Genomic DNA, 13220 nt, shown 5'->3' with positions numbered 1-13220 from the left:
GCAATTTCGAGTCAATCGGTCAAAAGACGACCGTAACCCTAACCCTAGCCCCATAACCCTAACCCTAGCCCCATAACCCTAACCCTAACCCTAACCTCAGCCTTAAGCCAGCCTCATGAAACATTGTCCCTCTCACTAAAATATTCGCCAAAAATACAAATTTCACCCGAATCCAATGGGGACTGCTGTGTCTCGTTCAGCCAGTATAGGACCACATCTGGGAGAAATTTCGAGTCAATCGGTCCAAAGACCTGGAAGCTATTGAAAAAATCGGCCGACGTTTTCATGAAAAAGGCCAATTTTTTTCTTTAAAATATTCACCAAAAATACAAATTCCACCAGAATCCAACCAAAACAGGCGAGCCTCATTCCACCAGTGAGGAGGACATGCGTGTGCAATTTCGAGTCAATCGGTCAAAAGACGACCGTAACCCTAACCCTAGCCCCATAACCCTAACCCTAGCCCCATAACCCTAACCCTAACCCTAACCCTAGCCTCAGCCTTAAGCCAGCCTCATGAAACATTGTCCCTCTCACTAAAATATTCGCCAAAAATACAAATTTCACCCGAATCCAATGGGGACTGCTGTGTCTCGTTCAGCCAGTATAGGACCACATCTGGGAGAAATTTCGAGTCAATCGGTCCAAAGACCTGGACCCAGCTGGCACCGGACGTCAATAGACGTTGGTCTTTGGTTGGATTCAAGTCATGACGTCAGGTGACCAAAAACCAACGTCCATTTAATGTCTACTTTCAACATCTTTTGACATAGGTATATGGACGTCAAGTGACGTTAATATTTTGTTGTTGGGTCTGTTGGGTGTTACATGACTGATATCCAACGTCGGAACAATGTCTGGTGCCAACGTCATTTTGACATATGATTCTGACATTTATGCTGACCAAAAACCAACGTCCATTTAACGTCTACTTTCAACATCTTTTGACATAAGAATATGGACGTCAAGTGACGTTAATATTTTGTTGTTGGGTCTGTTGGGTGTTACATGACTGATATCCAACGTCGGAACAATGTCTGGTGCCAATGTCATTTTGACATATAATTCTGACATTTATGCTGACCAAAAACCAACGTCCATTTAACGTCTACTTTCAACATCTTTTGACATAGGAATATTGATGTCAAGTGACATTAATATTTTGTTGTTTTTATGTTGTGGTGTTAGGCAACCAAAACCCAACGTGTGTCAGACGTCTTGTACTAACACAACTTTGACGTTGAATAATGACCTTTTTGATGACTAAATTCTAACGTCTGGACAACATCTATCAAGAACGTTAGTTTGACATAAGATATAGTCGTCTAATGACATTGAAATTTGGTTGGTTTAAAGTTTGGGTGTTACTTAACTGATATCCAACGTCGGAACAATGTCTGGTGCCAACGTCATTCTGACATATGATTCTGACCTTTATGGTGACCAAAAACCAATGTCCATTTAACGTCTACTTTCAACATCTTTTGACACAGGAATATGGACGTCAAGTGACGTTAATATTTTGTTGTTGGGTCTGTTGGGTGTTACATGACTGATATCCAACGTCGGACCAATGTCTGGTGCCAACGTCATTTTGACATATGATTCTGACATTTATGCTGACCAAAAACCAACGTCCGTTTAACGTCTACTTTCAACATCTTTTGACATAGGAATATGGACGTCAAGTGACGTTAATATTTTGTTGTTGGGTCTGTTGGGTGTTACATGACTGATATCCAACGTCGGAACAATGTCTGGTGCCAACGTCATTTTGACGTATGATTCTGACATTTATGCTGACCAAAAACCAACGTCCATTTAACGTCTACTTTCAACATCTTTTGACATAGGAATATGGACGTCAAGTGACGTTAATATTTTGTTGTTGGGTCTGTTGGGTGTTACATGACTGATATCCAACGTCGGAACAGTGTCTGGTGCCAACGTCATTTTGACATATGATTCTGACATTTATGCTGACCAAAAACCAATGTCCATTTAACGTCTACTTTCAACATCTTTTGACATAGGAATATGGACGTCAAGTGACGTTAATATTTTGTTGTTGGGTCTGTTGGGTGTTACATGACTGATATCCAACGTCGGAACAATGTCTGGTGCCAACGTCATTTTGACATATGATTCTGACATTTATGCTTACCAAAAACCAACGTCCATTTAACGTCTACTTTTAACATCTTTTGACATAGGAATATTGATGTCAAGTGACATTAATATTTTGTTGTTTTTATGTTGTGGTGTTAGGCAACCAAAACCCAACGTGTGTCAGACGTCTTGTACTAACACAACTTTGACGTTGAATAATGACCTTTTTGAGGACTAAATTCTAACGTCTGGACAACATCTATCAAGAACGTTAGTTTGACATAAGATATAGTCGTCTAATGACGTTGAAATTTGGTTGGTTTAAAGTTTGGGTGTTACATGACTGATATCCAACGTCGGAACAATGTCTGGTGCCAACGTCATTTTGACGTATGATTCTGACATTTATGCTGACCAAAAACCAATGTCCATTTAACGTCTACTTTCAACATCTTTTGACATAGGAATATGGACGTCAAGTGACGTTAATATTTTGTTGTTGGGTCTGTTGGGTGTTACATGACTGATATCCAACGTCGGAACAATGTCTGGTGCCAACGTCATTTTGACATATGATTCTGACATTTATGCTGACCAAAAACCAACGTCCATTTAACGTCTACTTTCAACATCTTTTGACATAGGAATATGGACGTCAAGTGACGTTAATATTTTGTTGTTGAGTCTGTTGGGTGTTACATGACTGATATCCAACGTCGGAACAATGTCTGGTGCCAACGTCATTTTGACATATGATTCTGACATTTATGCTGACCAAAAAACAATGTCCATTTAACGTCTACTTTCAACATCTTTTGACATAGGAATATGGACGTCAAGTGACGTTAATATTTTGTTGTTGGGTCTGTTGGGTGTTACATGACTGATATCCAACGTCGGAACAATGTCTGGTGCCAACGTCATTTTGAATATTTTGTTGTTTTTATATTGTGGTGTTAGGCAACCAAAACCCAACGTGTGTCAGACGTCTTGTACTAACACAACTTTGACGTTGAATAATGACCTTTTTGATGACTAAATTCTAACGTCTGGACAACATCTATCAAGAACGTTAGTTTGACATACGATATAGTCGTCTAATGACGTTGAAATTTGGTTGGTTTAAAGTTTGGGTGTTACATAACTGATTTTCAACGTCGGACCAATGTCTGGTGCCAACGTCATTTTGACATATGATTCTGACATTTATGGTGACCAAAAACCAACGTCCATTTAACGTCTACTTTAAACATCTTTTGGCATAGGAATATGGACGTCAAGTGACGTTAATATTTTGTTGTTTTTATATTGTGGTGTTAGGCAACCAAAACCCAACGTGGGTCAGACGTCTTGTACTAACACAACTTTGACGTTGAATAATGACCTTTTTGATGACTAAATTCTAACTTCAGGACAACATCTATCAAGAACCTTAGTTTGACATAAGATATAGTCGTCTAATGACGTCGAAATTTGGTCGGTTTAAAGTTTGGGTGTTACATAACTGATTTTCAACGTCGGACCAATGTCTGGTGCCAACGTCATTTTGACATATGATTCTGACATTTATGGTGACCCAAAACCAATGTCCTTTTAACGTCTACTTTCAACATCTTTTGACATAGGAATATTGATGTCAAGTGACGTTAATATTTTGTTGTTTTTATGTTGTGGTGTTAGGCAACCAAAACCCAACGTGTGTCAGACGTCTTGTACTAACACAACTTTGACGTTGAATAATGACCTTTTTGATGACTAAATTCTAACATCTGGACACCATCTATCAAGAACATTAGTTTGACACAAGATATAGTCGTCTAATGATGTTGAAATTTGGTTGGTTTAAAGTTTGGGTGTTACTAAACTGATATCCAACGTCGGAACAATGTCTAGTGCCAACGTCATTTTGACATATGATTCTGATCTTTATGGTGACCAAAAACCAATGTCCATTTAACGTCTACTTTCAACATCTTTTGACATAGGAATATGGACGTCAAGTGACGTTAATATTTTGTTGTTTTTATATTGTGGTGTTAGGCAACCAAAACCCAACGTGTGTCAGACGTCTTGTACTAACACAACTTTGACGTTGAATAATGACCTTTTTGATGACTAAATTCTAACGTCTGGACAACATCTATCAAGAACGTTAGTTTGACATAAGATATAGACATCTAATGACGTTGAAGTTTTGTTGGTTTTAAGTTTGGGTGGTACATAACTAATATCTAACGTCTGATGCCAATGTCATTTTGACATATGATTCTGACATTTATGGTGACCAAAACCCAACGTCTTTTCAACGGCATAATTTAAACGTTTACAGAACGTGATATTCTGACATCCTTTGACATAAAAATGTTGTCGCTTCAGTGTGGCATAGAAAACTTCAACTTTAACGTCATAATGACAACATCGAAACAATGTAATATTCTAACATTGTTTGTTTGACGATATTTTGTTGGTTTTAAGTTAGGGTTAAGTAGCTAACTAATATATAACGTCATAATAATGTCTGATGCCAATTTTGACATAATAACATTTATGGTGACCTTTTTGTAATGTCTGTTAAACGTTTAATATTAACAAGCACATAATTCTGACATTGAGATTTTGTTGGTTTTAAGTTGTGGTGATAAGTAGGCCTAATTAAAATCGAACCTCATCCACACGTCTTTCACTCTGATATAGAATGATGACCGAAACGTTAAAAGTCATAATGTTAATCGTTAATTGTTGGATGTTGATGTTTTAGATGTATCGTGCTAACATAATATCGACGTACAATAATATAATTTTATGTTGACCAAAGAAAGTCAGTGTCAGTAGCGGATCAGCGTTAGTAGTGGATCTGACCATGCATGTCTGGGGATGTGTTTTATGAGCTAAATATTTTCAAAACCCTTGATGTGAAAATGTATCTGGGATGATACATTTTAACATCAAGCAAGAGAATCTCTTTAAAGTGTATCTCCATCTACAATTTACACTGTCGGCCTGTTTTGCTTGACACAAACTGTGAACTACATTTCCTGTTCATAACTGACCTATAACCAGTGTTACCAGAATGAGTTTAGAAAAAGAATTTTTCAGTCACATTCAAAATAAAATTATCCAACTAAAATACAGTCTGATAGCTCTGCTGTGTTTTGGTGATCACTATGTGTGGTATTGGGCCTATGCATTGCATCTTTACAAGCACCTTCAGTTCAAACTGCATATCACCATTCACAGAGCCCTGCATGAGGAGATGAGCTTGTAAAACTGTATGGACTGTCATGGAGATATTGTGGATCTCACTTCAACCCTGGTGCAGCTGTTATGGGATAGGGTTAAATGGGACTGTTTTATTTTAAAAAATTAAAAAATAATCTAGCTACCGCCAGGCCAAGCTCAGGCTCCAGCAGCAGCCAGCTACCAGCTACACCTCAAGCTTCAGCAGCAGCAGCTACTGTACCAATAGGCTAAACTCAGGCTTCAGCAGCAGCAGCTACCGCTAGGCTAAACTAGGCTTGAGCATTAGTACCACCAGGCCAAGTTGGCTCCAGCAGCAGCCAGCTTCCATCAGGCCAGGCCAAGGCTGCAGTGCTAGTACAGGAATTCGGGATGCCTCGGGCATGAACTCTTTGTGTTGATTGATGATTACAGTCACATGATTCTAAACACATCACTGTTTGATCCATTTGATTTGAATCACAAATAGTGCTGTCATGATTCAAATTTTGATTCTGATGTTCTTTGCATCAAACTGTCGCAATGCTATAGTAGGTATTTTTTGTTTTCTAGTACAGCTGTAACCATTATTGAATTACAATATTATTTTCTGTTTATGTATTTTTCATCACAGTAATTTCCATGACATTCACAAAATATTGCTCTAGGCCACCATGAACTGTGGGACATATTATCATTATTATTATTATTATTATTATTATTATTATTTATTCATCAACTTTCACCAAAAAACCCATTCAAATGTAACAGACAAAACCACAAAAACATAAAAAAAAAACAAGATTGAGTCGGCAACCAAGGGAACGCCCACAAAAACGTCACTTCCGGCGTAAGCGACGTGGGGGGGGGGGGGGGGTCATAAAGCGCGGAGACAGCAAGACAACATCAGAGGAGACTGCCTGCCATCGGGTAATTACCACAGCTAAGTGTCTTCTAAATGTTGAGCATGTATGCGTGGGTGAATGTAATGACAGTTTGCTGTTTTTGTCAATTCATCATGCAAGTGCGGGAACAAAGTCTGGAGGTTTGTTCATTGTCGTTTGTAAACTAAAACATTCAAACTGAGCCCCTTCTCTCGGGCTCAACTGCAGCCTCCTGCCAGCAGCAGTTCTCAGGAGTGAAAAAGAAAAAATACAGCACAAGTGAGGCTCTGTAGCCGCGGACCGATACCCGGCCGCCACCAAGAACAGAAGCCTCGAAGAGTAACGTTAGGGTAGTTAGCGTCGAGTGAGCTGGTTTTAGCGGTGGCGGCTAGCATCCGCCGCTAGCATTAGCTTCCCAGCTCACAACAGCCATCTTACGTTACTCGTTACCACCGGGCTACCGTTGCTCGTGACGGACGGCGCGTCGTTAGACCTGGGCCCGGATGTTTTGGGAATAGCCCCGGATCTCTGTGCCTTTTTAAAAAAAAAAGAAAAAATCAAATGTAATCGCCTAATGATGAAAATAGCCCCAGAGGTTTTTATGTGGTTGCATTATTCAGGGATGGAAATTAGCACCCGCCACCCCCCAAATACGGCTGAATTTGTGTGCTGGCTGGTGAATTGAATCAGTTTACCAGCCACTGTGGCGAGTTCAGTCCAGTCAGGTCTGATCCAATTATTCTTAATGATCGATCTTGGTGAAGGCATAACAGTGCGCTTTCCACAACCCTGGAGTTAGATCCGGTCAAATTATGTTTCTGATTGGACCAAAGTGTCAGTTCAGAAGGGCCGGAATTAAACATTACTAGAACGGCCGTAAGCGGTCATTTAGACCGCTAGATTTAAACTCTATAATCTCGCATGTAAATACCCAACCGCGTGATGATTGAATTCATTGTGTCACTGTTTTTTTTACACTGTTTAATATTTTCCTGAAATTGAAATTGATTGAAGTGAATGACAGATTAAACAGTAATGAAAATAATTGCAGCTCCTAACAACAGAATCATTTTGTTTTTGTTTCTTGAATTAGGTGATCTTGACGGTGCAGTAAGTGACAGTGAGCCGGAAGTTGAAGATGGCGAAGGTTCCAACTTAAGTGAAGGTTGGTTGTATTTGTTTTGTCCTCTTCTGTAATGAGTACTTGTGATGAGGTCAGAGGATATGAAAACATTTGCACAAATGTGACAAATAACATGTCTTTTAGAGATGCAGTGATGCATAGTTTAAGTGAGGAAACAATATCGAGGGAACAATGTACAGTTTAAAACTGGGCTGTTAAACTGCCCGTGTGGGTATTGAAAGCTTCAGTAGGTAACAAGTATTCAGTCATGTTTGCTGGAACTGTCACTTTATTCTGATAGTTGGACATTAAAAGAATAGTTCACTCTAGAACGAAATTCAGTCATTATCGACTCACCCTCATGCTGATGAGAACTCCGGTGTAGTTTCTTATTCCTCAAAGTGCAGCTGGAGACCCGCGGGGGTACCCTCCGACGGAATAATCCATATAACGAGTGTCAATTGTGGCCGAGAGGAAAAGGTCCATAAAACTACACAAAAACTTTTGTAATATTCCTCCATACTGCTTGTCCGCTGCAATCCAAGTGTCCTGAAGTAGCCACATCCAGAGTTTACTCGAAACGACCTCATTCAGTACATTTTTCTAGCCTAAACAGTCACTATGCTATATCTGCCTGGAGGCATGCTCCGCATTCACGCGAGTCTCCCTCACAGCGTTTGCACTACGGAAGCCGTGCCGGACAAGATGAACGAGACTCGCGATAGATACACACCGGTATTTACTTCCTGCTTTGAGCGCCCGAGCGACACACGAACACAAGAGGGATCTGCCTGCACTAGTGATTTTAAACTTTGACACTCACAGCAGGATGTAATATTGCGTGTAATATATTGTTCATCTTCATTGTCTTTGCTTAAAAAAAAAAAGATCTTTTTTTTTTACAGAGCTAGAGCTTCCTGCTCCTCCAAGGAAGCTGCAACGTGTTCAAGAGAGGGAGTCTTAGGCGTACTTGTCATCGTTGTCAACACCATCAAGTCAATCTATCTCTCCAATCCTAGAAGTCACTCCAGTCTCAAGGAAAAGGATCTTTCCAGAGGACTGCAATCCCCGCCCTCTTCCACACCTCAGGCTACCAGGCCAAAAAAAGGTTCTTCAGGACTTAATTCACTTACATAAATATTCTGCCCTAACAGGATAGGGACCCATACACAGTGGTATGCTACTATACTAATGTTATAGATTCACAATTAAAAGTAGTGTACCTATTTTAAACTCAGAAAAAGAAACGCTCAGTTGAATGGTTGTGAGGATTAAAATAGATGTCACCAAGTTGGCTATGCTGCTGCACAAAACTTTGTTGGCTATAACTGGTCCGGTATTGGCCCAATTGTCAAAATATTTACATCAGTACAAATCTACAAAACATACAATGGCAGACAGCGACCATTGCAGTTAACTGGTGGAAGAACTAGCTAAAAAAAATTAAAAACTGATTCATGGGAGTGTGATGGGAGAGGAATGAAAATCCACTCCCGTCTCTCCCTGTAGTTTGCGGGACTATATTTTTGTAATGTTGCAGAATTACACTGCAGGTTGTTGCTACAGGAAAGGAGCTGATGGACCAGATTCGGTGGATATATTGAAGTTTTACTTAAAGGAGCCGTATGTAAGACTGTGGCCAAAACTGACGCAAGGTTGCCAGACAGCGACATGCTAACCTCTGCTCTGCACACTCACACAGTCGGTCTTAAAGTAATAATAATAATAATACATTTTATTTATGGCGCCTTTCAGGGCACTCAAGGTCGCCTTACACAACATATAAACAGTCATTTAAAAAAGCAAAGGACACATATAAGTGCAATAAAAACAAAATAAAATCAGAAAACTGCAAGGTGGAAGACAACTTAAAGTGAGTATGAGAGTTTGAAGAGGTAGGGGGGGGGCAGAGCGGCTGAAGGCTCTGGACCCCATGGTGGACAGACGGGCAGAGGGCACAGTGAGGCTGATGGAGGAGGCTGATCTGAGTGCCCGGGAGGGAATGTTGATGTGGAGGAGGTCAGAGAGGTATGGGGGGGCGAGGTTGTGGATGGCCTTAAAAGTGTGAAGCAGGATTTTAAAGTCTATGCGAAATTTGACAGGAAGCCAGTGGAGTTGTTGAAGAACGGGCGTGATATGATTGATGGAAGGAGTTCTGGAGACAATACGAGCAGCTGAATTCTGGACCAGTTGGAGCTTACGGATGGACTTGTGGGGGAGACCAAAGAGGAGGGAGTTACAGTAGTCTAAGATAAGTATAAGTAAGATAATCATGTCTCTCTAAAACATGTTAGACTGCATTAGTTACTACCTGCAGTCAGAGGGATGAAGCAGCAGTAGGCTACATCTACATCTGTGATCTGCAGGTTATTGTTTCACATCACCACTTGGACACTACGCCCCGTATGTGTGTCTGTATAATCAAACGGTGTCTTTATTTTTGCCAAGCTTCTCAAGTTTTACTCTTTCAAATAATCAACCATCTACAGAACTTTTCAGTACGCTATTTTTCTACTTCTTCTCATTATTATTATTATTATTATTATTATTATTATTATTATTTAAAGTGAGCCTCTTATCGTTGAACAGAAAAATACATCATACAAGCAGCAACTTTTGCAGCCTTGTCAGTCTGCATTGAGCTACAATCCGGCAACATTCATGACTCTGTACAGTCAAACTAACCAAAAACTTCTTATTGATCATCATTATAAAGTTTCAGGGCGTTCCTGTAACCATGGTAACTCACGGTGCCAGAGAAGAGGGAGAGACGCTAAATGAAGCCGTTTACACAGATACACTGCAGACAAAGTCCAGACTATAGTTGTTATTTCACACATGTAGCACACAACAGGAGACTCTCCGTGTCAGATGAGTTCTCACGTGCTGACTAAACTCGGTTGATAACGTAGCAGCGCGACAATTCCTTGCTAGCTAAGCAGCTAAACTTTAGCGCCGCTCCGTGTTGAGATCCCGCCCTGTGTGGGTCACTGCACTGTCATTGGTCAGGCGCACACACGCTGTTAACGATACCATAGGCTGTAGAGTGTGACAGTGTGACAATCTGTCAATAAACATCAGCCAACAGTTCTCCTACGATCTACGTTGATCTCACAAGTCGCCTCTATGAAGTTTGAATGAAGGAAATCCGTCGTAGCGACGGAGAACTTTAATCCATGCCAGAGACAGGCGACCTGACCGGGCTGGACTCGTCTCATGAACCGTTACACACGTTCACCATCACTTTATTAACAATCAGCTCCATTTCACCTCATTTCCTCCCTCTTTTCCAACTTTAACTTTGTACTTCTTTCGCTTTGGCTTCACAACAGAAGGTGGCCTGTCAGACGGCAGAGAGACAAGCTGCTTATTTCTACCGTGTGATATCAAGGAAATGAGCATAATAACCGATAATGGAACTCGATCTTAAATCGCAATCTCAATTGAAAATAAATAAATAATTTTATCTCCCAGCTGTAGCTGCAGCTCAGTGGTCCCAGTCAAATGCGAATATTCTCGCTGTTTATAGATCAGTATTTCAAATTAATATGATTAGTCTCTGGTGACATTGAGTGATTTTATGATAACTTGCTGTACATTTCTTATACAGCTCCTTTAACTGCAAAAGTAATTTATCTTGGAAATTATTTGTCTTAAGTTTAGTCTGAAAAATGGCTTAACTATTACATTTTCTTTGATTCTTGTAGCTTCCCAGAAAACTCGGCCCACTGTAGAAGACCAGAGGGGTCAATCTTCTGTCTCTCTCAAGAGGACCATCAACCACTCCAGTACAGAAAAAAAACTCCCCGTACCCAATGCCAGAAGCAAGTAAGTATATAGTATAAAACATATAGAGGAACTGCTTATTGATGTGTTAAAAGGAAAAAAAGGCAAAAGTAGTTATTTTGCAATATCAGATCTTTGAAATTAAATTGTACGTTAAAGACTGAGGAAGCCAAAAATAAATATGTTCTAAGTTTAAAAATACCACAGGAAAACATTATTAACCACAATGTCAAATTTGAAGGACTAAAAAATTATGCATCAAAGTTGTCGATAAATGAGCAGCATTCTCTGCCTCAGGACGCTGGGGGTATGTCCGCAGCAGGCAAAGAAACCACGCCCCCCAAAAACCAACATGCACTATGTTGATGTCCTTTACAAGTAGGCTAACCGCAACGTTTCACCATTATGTAATTTGTTCAAGTTCAAGGTTGGCAGGTCTGTGCTGGTCTCATTGATGAAATGTAAGAATTGTGGCAGTCGCATTAGTTTGTTTGAATTAAAAGTGAAGCTTCATGTGTGTATTGGACAGAAGAGCAGCGCTGCCTGGGGGCTCTGTAGTCTACCTACATAAATCACCACATTTACATCAATAAATGTTTTACAATGAACCGATCCATCTGCATTCAATTTTATTAAGTTAACATGGTTTTGAATACAGGATTTGTGGCAAAAGTTTGTCATGTCTGCTTATGTGAAAGCCAACGGAGACTACTGATGACCTATGTGATTGTTGAAGGGGTGTCCCAATTTGTAGGGGTTGACTTTCAACCCCTACCCCTTGTAGCTCTGTTTCAAGGGGCAAGGGTTAAAGGATAACTACCGTTTTTTACAACCTGGACCTTATTTCTAGCAAAATATATGGTAATTTACTCACCCAGATAACTTTGGTGTCATTTGGCGTTGTTCGGACGAAATTAGATCCAGTGTAGCGCCGGTATATCCATATAATGCGACTGACGGCGTACCGAAGTGCAGCCTCTATGAGCATTATCTTCCACGAAACTAGTTCATTTCACCAATATTTTGTTACGATACGCTAGTGCTATTCCCCTCTGAGTCCGGGCTCGTCTATTGTCAACATCCGGGGTCTGTAGGTTGACCTACTACCTCTGACCTGGAGGATGTCGTCTCTGAGCTGCGCGCGCACCCAAGACAGCCCGGCTTGTTTACCTGTAGCTGCTACTGCTAGTTTGACCCCGGATGTTGATGACGGACGATCCCGGACTCAGAGGGGAATGGCGCTAGCGTATCATGACAAAATATTAGTGAAATGAACTAGTTTCGTGGCAGATAATGCGTTATATAAAGGCTGTGTGTCGGTGCCCTGTCTTTCGCATTATATGGAGATATTCGCCACGCTGGATCTAATTTCGTCTGAACGACTTCAAATGACACCAAAGTTATCTGGGTGAGTAAATGACCATATATTTTGCTAGAAATAAGGTCCAGGTTGTAAAAAACGGTAGTTATCCTTTTAAGGGCTAGGGGTAGGGGCAGGGATGAAAATAAGAATTGGAATTCAGCCTTACTCTTACTGTTGCCTTACTTGTCCTGTACTCTGAAGTTTCAAATATTTCTTACAGAGAGTGTCCTGAAGACTCCAAGAAGGGAGGAGGAAACGGAGGCGAAGATTTCCGAGGCTGTTGCCTTCTGCCTTAAATATGCCCCAGACAGGGTGGGCGGAGGTGGCAGGAAAAGCCAGATGCAGCAGTGACTGTTATTCTACTTCCACCTCTGTGCACTGTCCTGTTGTTGTTGTTGTTGTTGTTGTTGTTGTTGTTGTTTTTAAATGTTGAAACTGGTTTTCCCTAAATGTTAAATGTGTTAAAATTTTGTTTAAATGTTAAAATTTTAAACATTCTTAAATGTTTTATTAAAAAGCCTTTTTGTGAACCAGTTTGTTATTTACCCATACAGCTAAACAGTGTCTTAAATGAATACTTACCAACAAAAGTTCAAACATCAAACTCCAATATTGGTTTGACATCAAAATATAATGTATGTTGGAGTTTTGTCGAAAAAAGGGATGACGTCAAATCCCAATGTCGTTTAGACTTAAAATTCACATGTTGGGTGGATGTTATATTGTAATTGAAAAGAGT

General features: G+C 40.3%; 1 long non-coding RNA gene across 3 annotated transcripts; it reads left to right on the top strand.

Annotated features, from left to right (window-relative positions):
• The first annotated feature begins 6350 nt into the window (after window positions 1–6350).
• On the top strand, window positions 6351–13011 carry LOC311254037. Of its 3 annotated transcripts, XR_014622157.1 has the most exons (6): window positions 6351–6370; window positions 7303–7374; window positions 8238–8440; window positions 9435–9593; window positions 11040–11160; window positions 12702–13011. It is a non-coding gene; the product is annotated as an uncharacterized lncRNA (long non-coding RNA). The 3 variants fall into 3 exon arrangements; XR_014622158.1 differs by having other exon boundaries at window positions 6352–6370; window positions 9435–11160; XR_014622159.1 differs by lacking the exon at window positions 8238–8440 and having other exon boundaries at window positions 6356–6370; window positions 9435–11160.
• The last annotated feature ends 209 nt before the right edge of the window (window positions 13012–13220 follow it).

The sequence above is a fragment of the Pagrus pagrus genome, assembly GCF_965226575.1.
Source record: "Pagrus pagrus genome assembly, contig: HAP1_SCAFFOLD_182, whole genome shotgun sequence".
Classification (NCBI taxonomy): domain Eukaryota; kingdom Metazoa; phylum Chordata; class Actinopteri; order Spariformes; family Sparidae; genus Pagrus; species Pagrus pagrus.
This window is presented reverse-complemented; position numbering and strand designations above follow the sequence as displayed.